This window comes from Myotis brandtii, unplaced genomic scaffold, assembly GCF_000412655.1.
Source record: "Myotis brandtii unplaced genomic scaffold, ASM41265v1 scaffold640, whole genome shotgun sequence".
Taxonomy (NCBI): Eukaryota; Metazoa; Chordata; class Mammalia; order Chiroptera; family Vespertilionidae; genus Myotis; species Myotis brandtii.
The window spans coordinates 164,930-179,088 of NW_005370461.1; the positions used below are offsets into that span (position 1 = coordinate 164,930).

Here is a 14,159-nt window from a genome sequence, read left to right on the forward strand (position 1 = left end):
GGTATAAAATAATAAATTAAACAATACATATCAAACTGTTAACTATCTCTGGGCAATGAACTTTTTAAATGTTATTTTTGCTCATATAGAATTTCTAAATGTTCCATAATAACCATGTTCTGAGCCATTAAACAAACTTTAACACCTCTTTAAAATATTGAAATCATGCTAAGCATGTTCTTTGAACATAAATGAATTACACTTGAAATTAATAACAGAAATATATCTGAAAAATACTTAAATATTTGGAATTAAACAACACCCTCTAAATGATCAATGGGTCAAAGAGAAAGTCACCGGGAAATTAGAAACATTTTGAATTGAATGAAAATAAAAACACAACATATCAAAATTGATGGGTATAGCTATAATGATACTTGGGCTAACTTATATAATTAAATACTTGTAATAGAAAATAATAAAAGTCTCAAATTAATGATCTAAGTTTCTACCTTAAGAAACTCTTAAAAAGACAAAGAGCAAATTAAACTCAAGCAAGAATTAAGATGTAATAATAAAAATAAGAAATAAGATTGAAAACAGCAAAACAGTAGAGGAAATCAATGAAACCAAAAATTGGTTCTCTGGAAAGATCAATAAACCTGATAAACCTCTAGCCAGACTTACCAAGAAAATAGAAAGAAGACACAAATTATCAATATCAGTAATGGAAAAGGAGACATTGCTAAAGACCCATGAGATATTAAAGAAATAATAAGAGAATATTATAAACAGGTTTATGCTCATAAATTTGATTAAATGAAATGGACAAATTCTTGGAAAGACACAAACTATCAAAGCTCATAGAGGAAGAAATAGAAAATGTGAATTGCCTTATGTATAGTAAATAAATAAAATTTATAGTTAAAAACCTTCAAGGCCCATATGGCTTCACTGGTGAAATCTATCAATTATCTAAGGAATAAACAATACTAATTTTACATGATCTGTTCCAGAAAATAGAAGAAGGAACACTCTAAATCTTTCGATAAAGTCAGCATCATCCTGGCACCAAAATAAAAGACACTGGGAAAGAAAACTATAAACCAGTATTATTAGACAAATGGCTTTGGGTAGCATGGATGTTTTAACAATATTAATGTTTTTGATCTATGAATACAGAATATCTTTCCATTAATTTGTGTCTTCTTTCATTTCTTTCAGCAAGGTTTTATAGTTTTTGGTGTATAGATCTTTCACCTCCTTAGTTAAATTTATTCCTAAGTATTTTATTGTTGTTGATGCTAATGCAATGGGATTGTTTTCTTTATTTCTTTTTCAGATAGTTTATTGTTAGTGGGTAGAAATGAAACTGATTTTCCTAAGTTGGTTTTGTATCCTGTGCAACTTTACCAAATTTGTTGATTAGTTCTAATGGTTTTCTTATAAAGTCTTTAGGATATTCTCTATATAAGATCATGTTATCCGCAGAGAAAGACAATTTTTACTTCTCCCATCATCTCCATCCAACCAAACCCTACCATATCCTTCAAGACTAATCTCTCATGGGACATCCTTTGTATGGCCTGCCACTCCTGTAGCATTGACTATCTCTTATAAAGAATTGGTCACCTTTGACATCATATGATACTAGAGGCCCAGTGCAGGAAATTCATGCACTGGTAGGGTCCCTAGCAGCTGCCGCTGCCTGCCCTTCCCCTGGCTGGCCCTCCCCCCTGGTCTAACTCCCGGACGAACTCCAGGAGGAGGGGATGATTTGCATACTACGCTTTTGTTATACAGGATGAGTATTTTTTTCCTCCCTTATTTACTGTAACTTCTTAAAGGAAGGGGCCTGTTCTCTAAACTTTTGAATATCCCCTAACAGAGCCCAGCTAATTATCTTTAATATGGTGGGCCCTAGATCAATATTAGTTTGATAAGGTAGTAAAGAAAGGTAATCTTAAAAATGTAATCTTTTGTGATTAAAATTATCATTGTGCTGCCAGATAAACATAAATGGTCAGCAGATCACATAAATGACTGCAATTAATATTACCTTTACATAGCCAACATAAGCTTCTGATTTTCTTTTAATTATTCACACTCTAGTATTATAATTAGCATCCCTGTTCTTAATTTTCCTAATGAGCATGTCTGGATCTGACACCATAACATCTATAAAATCCTTTACCATCTCTGAACTTTTACCCTTGGCTGTGGATAGCAGTTCCCTTTGGCCTTCAATGTATAAAAAGAGGTTAGGTGTCAGTCTATCTGCCTTCAGTTTGGTTTGCTACTTAAGAGCTGGTGTGGCAGAAACCAGTGTGAAGTTTCATCTTTCTGTTCCCTTTCTTTTTATCTTTCTTCCATCCTTCTTTTTTTATCCAAAATTCATTGATTGCTTATTGCAAGGCAGACACTCTGCTGTGACCTCATTTACATCAATAAATAAGATGTCATTGCTCTGCTGTGGTCACGGTCTAGAGGACAAGGAAGACATGGCAAGTAAACAAATCCCGAAAATGTGCTAAGTTGTCTCCACTTTCTCATCTCCTATTCTGACCTCAGTCTATCCCAGTTAGATTTTTGGCCCTATATCGCTGAAGATATTGCACTTTTTTTTAAACATCTGTCTCTCTCCACTAAGTAGTAGTTACATGAGAACATGGACCTTACCTTTAGTATTTGCTACTGTGTGCCTCACATCTAGCACACAGTAGGTGCTCAGTAGTTATTGCCTAGTGAATAATTTACAGTGAGGATTTGTGTAGTGTTTGGGCTGTTGACAGAATCAACTAACTCATTGTAAGAGATGCTGGTTTGGCCAGATAAAACATTTCATTTTAGGCTTAAAAGCTGAGGTAAGGAAATTTAGGATTAGAGAGAGGGAATGCAAAGGGTATACTAGAAATAGGGAGTAGAGTTGAAAGATGGAGAGGTGGGAAGGAGCATGACTTATGTGAGAAGTAAATGGAACCATCCAGTGTGGGCAGGGATGAAGTGGTTAGAATGCTAAGACATTTGAAGTATATCTTTAAAGTATTGAAAGGTCTTAAGCAGAGGAATAATATACCCAATTTTCATTTTCAAAGATCCCTCTGGGAGCAGTAGGGAAAATGGCTTGGGGGGCAGAGGTGAGGAAGTGAGACCAGGCACAGGGAGTGTTTTGTAAGGAATAATATACCCAATTTTCATTTTCAAAAGATCCCTCTGGGAGCAGTAGGTGAGGAAGTGAGACCAGGCACAGGGAGTGTTTTGTTATTGTTGTTTTAATAACTGCATCATTCCTAAAGGTGTGTGAGCATTTGAGGTGGCTTAGCAGTCCTCCAGGTAAATAATGATGTCTATCTAGTGGGAGTGGGCTAGAGACTAGTGGAATAGACCCCAAAAATTATTAGAAAGTAGAGTTGGGCATATAGGGGTTGTGGACTGGGGATGAGAGAGAGAGAGAGAGTAGTTGATCGTGGTGTGGAGGTTTCTAATTTGATTGGAGGGTGCTGTTAACTGAAGTCAAGAATTTAGGAAGTGAGAGGAAATTAGTTCATTTTGAAGAGTGCTGAATTTGAAATACAGCATATTCAGATGAAGAAAGAGGAGACACAGAAAATAATCGTTTTCCACTAATTCAAAAGAATATATGCACCCCTATGTTCACTGCAGCATTACTCACAATAATCAAGATATGAAAGCAACTCAATTGCCCATTAATAGGCGAGTGGATAAAAAGGTTGTGGTACATATACAATGGAATATTATTCAGTTATAAAAAAGAATGAAATCTTAACATTTGCTACAGCAGGATAGACCTAGAGGGTATTATGCCAAGTAAAGTAAGTCAGACAGAGAAAAACAAATACCGCATGATTTTACTTATATGTGAAATAGAAAGTACAAAATAAATAAACAAAATAGAAACAGACTCAATAGACACAGACAACAGACTGATGGTTGCCAGCGGGGAGGAGGTTTGGGGGGCTGGGTAAAAATGGTGAAAGGTTTAAGAAATACAAATTAGTAGTCACAAAATAGTTATGGGGGTGTAAAGTACAGCATAGGGAATATTGTCAATAATATTCTAATAACTATGTATGGTGCCAGGTGGGTATTGGAAGCATCAGGGGGACCACTTTGTAAACTATATGGTTGTCTAACCACTAGGCTATATACCTGAAACTAATACAAAATAATATAGAATGTAAATTAATTAAAAAATAAAAAATCTCAAAAGAAAAATAATAGTTTTCTAATGCCGTGTTTTCATTTAACATCTTAATAAAGATATTCTTTGTAGTAATTGACTAACAAATAATATGTACACAGTAACTTTGATGTCATCTCAGCTAACTTCACTATGCATGATTACTTTCCCTGGTACTAAACATCTTATTGCCGTGGCACTATTTTAACCAGAGTTTTCTTGTTGTCTATTAGATTTGAGAATGAAAAAAAATCTAAATGAATTTACAATAATAAATAATGAGAAGCCCAGTAGGAAGAATAGCAGGAAAACAGGGTTGCAGTTGAATAGCAGACCATTGGTTACATCTACATGAAACCTGGCCCATTTTGACATCTAAATATGGTTGCTCAGATTAAGAGGCGGTACCAGCTTCATCATAAAGAAAACACATTTCGGAGATGCAATCATCATTCATTTCCTCCTGGTCCTCTTTAAGGACGTTTTCAATAGAAACTATAAACATGGTTGTATTCTGCTATTATCCCTGTCTGGGTTAGCAATATAAAGAACCCATCATCTCATCAAAATAGCCCACGGTACCCTGTAATTTATAAAGCTGTCTCATGGTGATGCCACAGTTAGATACCGTCCATTCTGCAATACAATTTGGAGTTGTTTTATCAAGGTCTTCATATGATACTCTTAGCTGCACTCAAACCTAATTTATTCTCTATTTTGCTTGCAAAGGAAACACTGGGTCCTTCATAGTTAGAAACAAAAAATAAACCAATCCCTTTTCCCATCTATTTCTCAATCTCTCTGTTTGATAATTTCCATCTATCCCCCCGCCCCTTTCTCTCTTTCCCTCATTAATGATCCTCCTTCTGAGGCCTGTCTCCTTGACTTGTAGATGACAATGTTCTTTCTGTGTCTCCTCATTGTCCTCCCTCCGTGTCTGTCTATCCTAATCTCTTCTTATAAGAATACTAGTCATATTGGATTAGGGTCCACCTTAATGACCTCGTTTTAACTTAATTGCCCTTTGTAGACCTTATTTCCAAGTACAGACACATTCTGAAATACTGGGATTAGGACTTCAACATGTAAATTTGGTCGGGGTGGTGGGGGAACACAATTCCGTTCATAGTAAACCTAGACAGAAAATAATTCTTAATACATCTGAAAATGTAATTAATAAAGACCATAGTGATCACTTTTTATTATCCAGGGACCCACATTTTAACATTGACATGAGATTATCAAAAGCCCTGAAAAGTAAGTGAATATCCTTGACATGGGTCAGAGCAGAACGGGTCTTGTGCCAAAATGACACTCTCCTTTGACCTTCAGAGCCAAGATCAGCATTGTCATATAACTTTGATTCTGGGTGAGCTTCTAACTGCATGCTTGCCTGCCTGCAGCCTGTGTCAAAAGCAATTTAGAAAAAAAGGCTCTCGCATTGAACCTCTGTGGTTCCAAGGCAGGAAGAGTGCAGGAGAGTGGGGAGCTGTTAAAAAGGCAACCAGAGTCTTTTAATGGCTTTTGGTAATCGGCCCAGCTGTACTAATTTGATTTTTTTGAACTGAAAACCCCAGGATACTGCCCTGAACGACTGAGCTCATGCTGGAAATAGCATCCTTTCAAGTGTGGCTCCAGGGACAGCCTGCATATTATAAATAGCTTTAGGAATTAATTTCAAGATATGGGCCAGGTAAGTAAGAAGCTGACTCCTTGATAACATTAAGACATTTCCAAGATGCATTGACTGTTTTCATCTCTTGATAGATTTTTAATTGAAATAATGACCCTGTGATATGAGAATTAATGCTTCCTCAAAATGCCTGATTACTATCTAGAAACTATGGCTCAACATTACTTATTTGAAACTCAGGTGTCTGGTAACCCCATTCAGCCTGAACACAACCAAGAACCAAGAAATAACCACAATGGTCCCTGGACAGCCAATCTTGTTGCCACAGGGACTGATGATAACATGCTTTGTTTCTTGGAGATCTGCTCAGACCCATTCTTATCACTTATTTACTCTTGGTTTTCAGGTAGTTCAGATGGCCGTGGTTGTCTAGTTTCCAAGCCCAAAGACCAGGCACCTGAGGTTGTAAGGACTTCTAGTGGACAGTATGCAGCAGTGAGAAGAGTCATTGGGCTGAGCATAGGGAAAATTTCAGGACAGTCTCTAATAAACAAATAATTCAAAAAGCAGTGAATTGGGAGGTTGTTAGTATATGAGGCAAAGAGCTTTCTCGTGTCAAATGGCTTTTGAGTGTGTCACTACATTATATCCTAGAACACCAACTGAGATTTGTAATGATGACCTCAGATAATTAAGGAGAGTGTGATCATTATGGAGAGTGCGCAAAGTTAGTAATAACACTGCTTACCCTTACTTGCAGTTAAGATATAACCCACCTCATTTATAGCCTTTTGAAAAATCTGGTTCTTGTTGCATAGATCATCTATACTGATTCATTATAAATGAATTCTCATCCAAATTCTGCAAGAAATATACATGCACAAAAAATATCAAGTAGAAATTTTCACATTGTTCTGATTTATAGTTCAGTTCTGAAGTTCAAAACAAAAAGTGCTAAGTATCCCATGAGCCACCACGACTGGGGCTGGACATCCCCAGTCCCACTCCACCTTCCCCACCACTCCCCTCCCTAATCAGCTAACTAAGGAGCCCCAGAATCTGCCCACAAACCCTGAAAAGACCCCTGAGAGAGAACAGGGGGGATGTTCTTTTCAAGTAAGTCAGGTGAGGCGAGGGGGTTCTGGAAAAGAATTTCCTCGTAGAGACCAGGGTGCTTTCCAGAGGGGAAGACTGGAGATAGTTTTTTACTCAACCTGCAGACCCATAAGAATGTCTCTGCCAGGAGAGTGTCTGGGAAGACCTCTGCAGGTGCTGCTTGGGGACAGGGTGGGAGAGGATGCAAACATAGTGTCTTGTGTCTGTTCTGGAGAGGCTGTACAACAGGGGTGGGGAGTGCCAGGCAGAAGATGGTGTCAGGGATGCAAACATAGATAGTGTCTTGTGTCTGTTCTGGAGAGGCTGTACCAACAGGGGTGGGGAGTGCCAGGCAGAAGATGGTGTCAACCACCCCTTACCTCATCCGTTCTCCAAGGCTCTGAGAAGCTGTGGAAGAGAGATGTTGTGATTCTCGTGGCTGCCCTAAGGGTACAAGAAATCATAGAGGGAGGGTTGTAGGGACCCACAGGTGCCCCTGGAAGTGGCAAGGTTTCTCTGATGAAGGAACCTGAAGAGATGAACACCACCCCAGGAAAACAACCCCTACCCAAGCCCAAGTCCTTTAGGGTTGAGGCAGGAGGTGAGCAGATGGGGCAGAAGTCTTAGAAAGGAATATTGGGTTGACACTGGGAGTGTCTCTGGTCTCTGTTCTGGTTCACCTGGGTACCATCAGATGCTGGTGGGAGAAGAGGAATCTCAGAGGCAGGCCATCCCCTCCCTGCGTGAAGCCCTGTGGGTTAGTCTAGGGCAGCGGTTCTCAACCTGTGGGTCACGAACAATGAAAATACACCCTGCATATCAGATATTTATATTACGATTCATAACAATAGCAAAATTACAGTTATGAAGTAACAACGAAAATAATTTTATGGTTGGGGGTCACCACAACATGAGGAACTGTATTAAAGGGTCGCGGCATTAGGAAGGTTGAGAACCACTGGTCTAGGGAGTTTGGTCTCTGATGAGGGGAGGGCTGCAGAATCAAACTTAGACGGACACTTCTTAACTGGAGGGGGCTAATTTTAAAAATCAAAAGTGACAAAAAAATTATCATTAAGTTGTAGAAAAAAAGTGTAGTCAAAAGCAGCCTACATATTTGCAGGGAAGGAAGAAGATGTCTGTGATTCTAGGAGCTCAGGTTCCTTAGCCAGGTCTGTACTCAGCCCTGGGACAGATCGGAAGAAGCGGCCTTACAGATCCAGGCATTGCATGCCCAGAGCCACTGCTAGTTAGCTAGGGGAAAAGGTGATTCTGGAAATGGTCCGAGATGTTGCTAAACTTGTTTAAACCTGGCTTTTAAAATGTCTTCTTCTATTTCCACTGTATTTTATTTTTAAACTTGCCACAATGGCAGAAAATTCCACTGAAATGATTTTGATGGTTTTTGTTCTATCTTTTTTATAAAAAGAAAAATTCAAATGTGAGCTTGTGAAGAGTTTTTAAAGATGCACATTCCTTTCTCCTAGCTTCAGTCAATGTTTTACTTCTGGGGAAAATAATAATACAACAGTTTTATACTTGAACTCCTGAGAAAACAAATTAGCCATATGTTTATCTGAAGAATAGCTGAGATATTTTTTCACCGTATAGCAGAGTCCCTTTCGCAGAGATCGAGTTCATGACTAGAACCCTGTTAGCTGTGCTCTGACCTCCCCCCAAATCTACATGCTGTTTGGTTTTGGTTTGTTTAAGACTATTGCCATATTCTCCGTGCTCAGATACACCGTTGAAATGTACTGTATTACTAATGTAGTGTATTATTCATTAGCAGCGTAATGGAAACTATTATTTTTCCAACGTTATAGATGAGGGCATTGGGACAGAGAGGTGAAGTACCTTGCCCACGGTCACTCGGCTTGCTAAGGGGAGGAGCTAAGGGTCAAGCTCATGCAGTCTGGCCAGTTACATCAGCCTCAAATCCGCACCAGCACTACATATGATCATTTAAAAGTTCTTAGCCAATTAATACACAAAGATTACTTCTTATTGATGCATTTTGCATCTCTTTGATTGCATCAAAGGAAAATGGTGGTTTTCATTCTGAGTTCAGTTAATCCATGATTCGGAGCTGGGCTGCCCAGCTGACTGCCTCCATGCTACCCGTTAAATGGATGTCTCCCACCATTCCAGGGGCAAAAGCGAGATAACATCCTGGGACACAGTCATTCCTCAGCAATTATGAAATCATAGATACAGATGGTCCCTGACTTATGATAGTTCAACTTACAATTTTAAAAAAATATATTTTTTACTGATTTTAGAGAGGAAGGGAGAGGGAGAGAGAGATAGAAACATCAATGATGAGAGAGAATCATTGATCAGCTGCCTCCTGCACGCCCCCCACTGGGGACTGAGCCCACAACCCGGGCATGTGCCCTTGACCAGAATCGAACCCGGGACCTTTCAGTCCACAGGCTGATGCTGTATCCACTGAGCCAAACCAGCTAGGGCCAACTTACAATTTTTTTTAACTTTACAATGGTGCAAAAGCGATATGCATTCAGTAAGCATCATACTTCAAGTTTTGAATTTGGTTTTTCTCTGGCTAGCGAAATATGATATGATCCTCTCTCATGTTGCTGGGCAGCAGCTCCCAGTCAGACACGTGATTATGGTGGCAAATAACCTATACTCTACAGTGTACCATATAGTCAGCATTTTGGGATATTGTGCTCTGAGCATGTGTAAGGTAGGTAGGCTAAGCTATGATGTTTGGTAGGTTAGGTGTATTAAATGCATTTTCGACTTACAATATTTTCAATTTACAATGGATGTAGCAGGGTTAAAAGAAGGAGCTGACCAGTTTTAAAGAGATAATGGGGAAAAGCAAGATTCTGTGATTAAACCCCAGGAGTCCTACTTACTCATTGTGTCTGTTACAGTGAAGCGTTATCTGGAAGAGAAAAACCAGCAAGTTCCAGAGCAGAGTTAGCTAGAAGATGACTTGGTATGATGCCACCTTTGACTATTTTTGTCAGCATCTAGAAGCACATTTTTAAAAAAATATTTTTTATTGAGGAAGGTAGAGGGAGAGAGATAGAAACATCAATGATGAGAGAGAATCATTAATCGACTGCCTCCTGCACTCCCCCTACTGGGGATCAAGCCCACAACCTGGGCATGTGCCCTAACTGGGAATCAAACCATGACCTTCTGATTCATAGGTCAATGCTCAACCACTGAGCCTCACTGGCTGAGCAAGAATTTTTTTTTAATAAGAGCTGAAAATACAAATTTTCATATGAAATCTCCCAAATAGTATATATTGGCAACCTACTGACAAAAATAAAAACACCATTTGGACTGACAGAAACATGCCTGTGGGTTGTGCAGCGCCTGTGGGCTGCCGACTTGTGATCTCTCACTGCTCATGGCCCAGGATGTTTCATGTCTTTTTGTCATGGAATGAGACGCGATACTGACCTGACACTCCTAACGAGGGCCCAGCAGCCTGTTTTACCAGCAGACCAATTTGTGGCAATTGTCAAGTTCGTTCTTAGTTACCTGTGGCACTTTCCATTGCTGGAACCCTGTGGAACCGAAGGGTTGACATTTGTCCCAAATGTGTCACTGACAAACGGGAGAAGTCAGAGCAATGGTATGGAGATGTGGGGTGCGTGCCACTGTGTCCTGGTTCTGTGGTCCCTGCACTGTAGCTACAGTCACAGAGGTGCCATTTTAACAAGCTCTCCAGGGCACGCTGATGCTCACAGAAGTCTGAGACTCGCTGTTTTAGAGTTTAGGGCCCTTATTATCCTGTCACACGGGGCACATTCACCTCTGGATCCACAGCCTTCACATTCCTTCACATACAGCCACTACAAGCTTGAGGTCCCGACTGAAGTCCTTTAAGAAGCTGACTTCTATTATCAGTAGAACTGGGATTGACTTTTACTGATTTATTATTTATTGGATTAAGATCATTGCATTGCCAAGACCATGTTGAGAAGTCCTAATCCTAATCCTAAACATAACCCTGAACCTAACCCTAACCCCAAACCCAAACTTAAAAGGTCCTAATCCTAATCCTAAAACCCTGAACCTAACCCTAACCCCAAACCCAAACTTAACCCTAACCCTAACCCTAGCCCTAATTTAAACCCAGACTCTAACTTCAAAGTTAACTCTAACCCTAAATTTAACCCTAACTTGATCCTAATGATTAGTTGTGTGCCCCAGAGGCACCTGATAGATTTGGAGGTGCCTGAAAGGGCAATGACATTATGACATTGACTGGGTGACCATGGACAAGTCATTTCACTCTGTGGACCTGGACCTGTACAAGTAAAAAGCCTGAAAAGGCTGCTCCAATGTTCTGTAACTATTTACATGGTGACAGGATAGGTCTGCCAAGTTTAATTTTCCATGAAACTGTTGCCTGTGGCCCCCTACAGTGCAGAAGAAACTGAGCAATTCAAACTGGCAAGTGTTAGCCAAATGGATGTATTAGTTCTCCACTGCTGCATAACAAGTAATCCCACCATGTATAGCAACAAGTATTTACTGTTTCACACAGTTTCTGTGAGTCAGGAATCTGGGAACTGGGCATGGCTTCATTGGGTGGTTCTGGTTCAGGTCTCTCATGAGCTTTCAGTCAAAATATCTGATGACTTGATTGGTCTGGAGGATCTGCTTTCAAACTTACTTCTGCTGGCAGGAAGCTTCAGTTTCTCACTGCCTGGGCCTCTGCTCAAAGCTGCTCACAAGAAGGCAGCTGGCTTCCTGCAGAGACAATTGTCTGATAAAGAGAATGAGCAGCAAGGACAGTGTTGCTTATCACCTAACCTCAATAGTGGCATGCCACCTCTGCCCTTTTCTATTGGTCACCTAGTTCAATGTGGGAGGGAACTACATGAGGTGTGAACACCAGGAGACAGGATGCATGGGGACCATCTTAGAGGCTGGTTTCCACAGCTGGACCATGGTTCCACAGTGGACCACGTAGCTGTTGATGGGTTGCTTCACAAATTGTGATGGGTGCAGGTGTCAGAGTAAAGGTGGACCCAGCAGGAACTGGTCAAGAGCCAAGCTTTTTGCTAATTGTGATGCCTTTGAATCTAGTCCAGATACTGCCTTTGATGTTTTGTTTACACATCACTGCCCCAGCGTGGATCAGTTATGTGTGCACACACACGCTTGCCTGAAGATGGTGGCCTGCAAATGTTCACCAGCCAAAAAGGCCTTACAAATCATGCTTCATTGACCCTTTTTGGACATGCCCATCCCCTCTAATTGAACACCACTTTGAAAAATATATTTTTATTGATTTCAGAGAGGAAGAGAGAGGGAGAGAGAGAGATAGAAACATCAATGATGAGAGAGAATCATTGATGGCTGCCTCCTGCATGCCCACACTGGGGATTGAGTCTGCACTCTGGGCATGTGCCATGACTGGGAATTGAACCATGACCTCCTGGGTCATATGTTGACGCTCAACCATTGAACTACACCAGCTGGGCAGCCCCATTTTTCTAGGATGCCAAACATATTTGTTTATTCCTCACAAACAGGTATGCAAACCAAACCAAAAAAAATCTCTCTGGAGCATTTACATGTTAGCATAGCTGAGCTGAGACACAGAGCTCTCCTCACTTCCGGTGGGCCTGCCTTTTGGTAATTTGGGATTGAATCAGCAGGTATTAATTTGTGTAGCTGTGCTTACAACTAACGATACCACATCTTGCCTCTTCAGGAGGCTTCTTGGAATTACATGCTTACAACTAACGATCTCACCACATCTTGCCTCTTCAGGAGGCTTCTTGGAATTACTTTTTATTTTTACAGCACATCTGCTCCATTGTGAAAGTAATTTTTTCATGCTTGTATTACCAAAACACTTTATTCTTATTTTGAGGGGGGGAAGTTCATTAAGCAGAGACATTAATTATAATTCATCATTGAATTGTTTTTCTCAGATTTAAGTAAATAATGATGTTAGAGCTGAGTTCCATACCCTCAGGTATAAGTATTCATGTGGTGGTTAACTGCCAAGGCTCTGGGGAAAGATCACACAGAATCGAACCCTGACTCTACCATTTACCAACAGTGAGGCCATGGACAAGATACTGGACTCCTCTGTGCCTCAGTCTCCTCACCTGTAAAATGGGGGTAATAATAGTACCTATTTCGTAACAGTATCTAGCACATAGGTTGTCACTTAATACGGCTGCTCCCTTTAAGGACTCTGGGTAGCAGAGGCAGCTCCTTGTGGGAATTACACGCCTGAACTGCTGAGACCCAGGGACCCTTTCCTGGCCTAGACCAGGGACAGGCTTCCAGTCCCAACCCCGTTGCTGTCCTGGGAGCCAGGCACACTGTTCCTCCGCATTTTAAGGGTTTCCCTCCTAATTACTGCAGGGAACCAGTCACACACATGGAGAAGGTAGAAAAACAACAAATCTCTGAATTCTTACACCCAAAGGATGCTGCTCCATGGGCCCTTGACTTCCCTGGTGATGATACCCACGAACTTGTAGTCTCATTTTCTCTTCTTAAGGATGGACATTGAACCCTCCCCTCCGAATCTCCTCTTCTTGCTCTCTGGGTCTTGCTGACCCCTTTCTGTTTGAAGGCTCTCCTTCTTAATCTACAGTCCTAAAATGTTCAATAGGGAACAAGGGGTAGAAATTATCTCATTTATTTACTAGAAATATGTATTGAGTGTTTACTATGCGGTAGGCACTGTCCCGGGGTTTGTTTGCTTGCCTTTGCATTTGGGGCTGGGGTGATAGGGACAGGTGACATCCGTATCTACAGAGCGTTGCCCACTGAGTCAGGCTTTGTTACCCTTAGCATTACTCCAAAGAATCTTGGCAACCAGAGTCACATCAGCTTTAACTGGATCTCAGTTTAGGAATTGGTGTTGGAATTAGGAAATCAGTGATGTGCCGTCAAATTTAAAAAAATTAAAAAAAATGTTTGGAAGTCCCTTGGAACCTGATGGATAAGTGCTCCACTTTTCCTGTCTGCTTTTTTTTATTTCTGCTAAGGGAGCATTATCCTCTCTAATTGAAGAGTATCTCAAATGTATGCAAATGTGCAAAGAAATTGACTGTAGACCTGACCAATACCATTGTCACTGTGACAAACACTGAATCAAAGTTGTTTCAACACAGATGTTTCTATTTGATTAAAAGGCACTTAATGAACTGGAACATTTAGAAAGCTTACATATTTGGCATCCATCTTATTAATAAAGTATTAGGAGAGCAAATATTTCGTATGAAATCATAGCTAACTGCTTCTCTGAAAAATAGAATGAATGTCTCC

At 40.3% G+C, this 14,159-nt stretch overlaps 1 protein-coding gene across 1 annotated transcript in view; it reads left to right on the top strand.

Moving 5' to 3' along the window:
- SLC35F4 (solute carrier family 35, member F4) overlaps positions 1 to 14,159 on the top strand; it is a 173,728-nt gene that overhangs the window by 105,668 nt on the left and 53,901 nt on the right. The window lies entirely within an intron of this gene.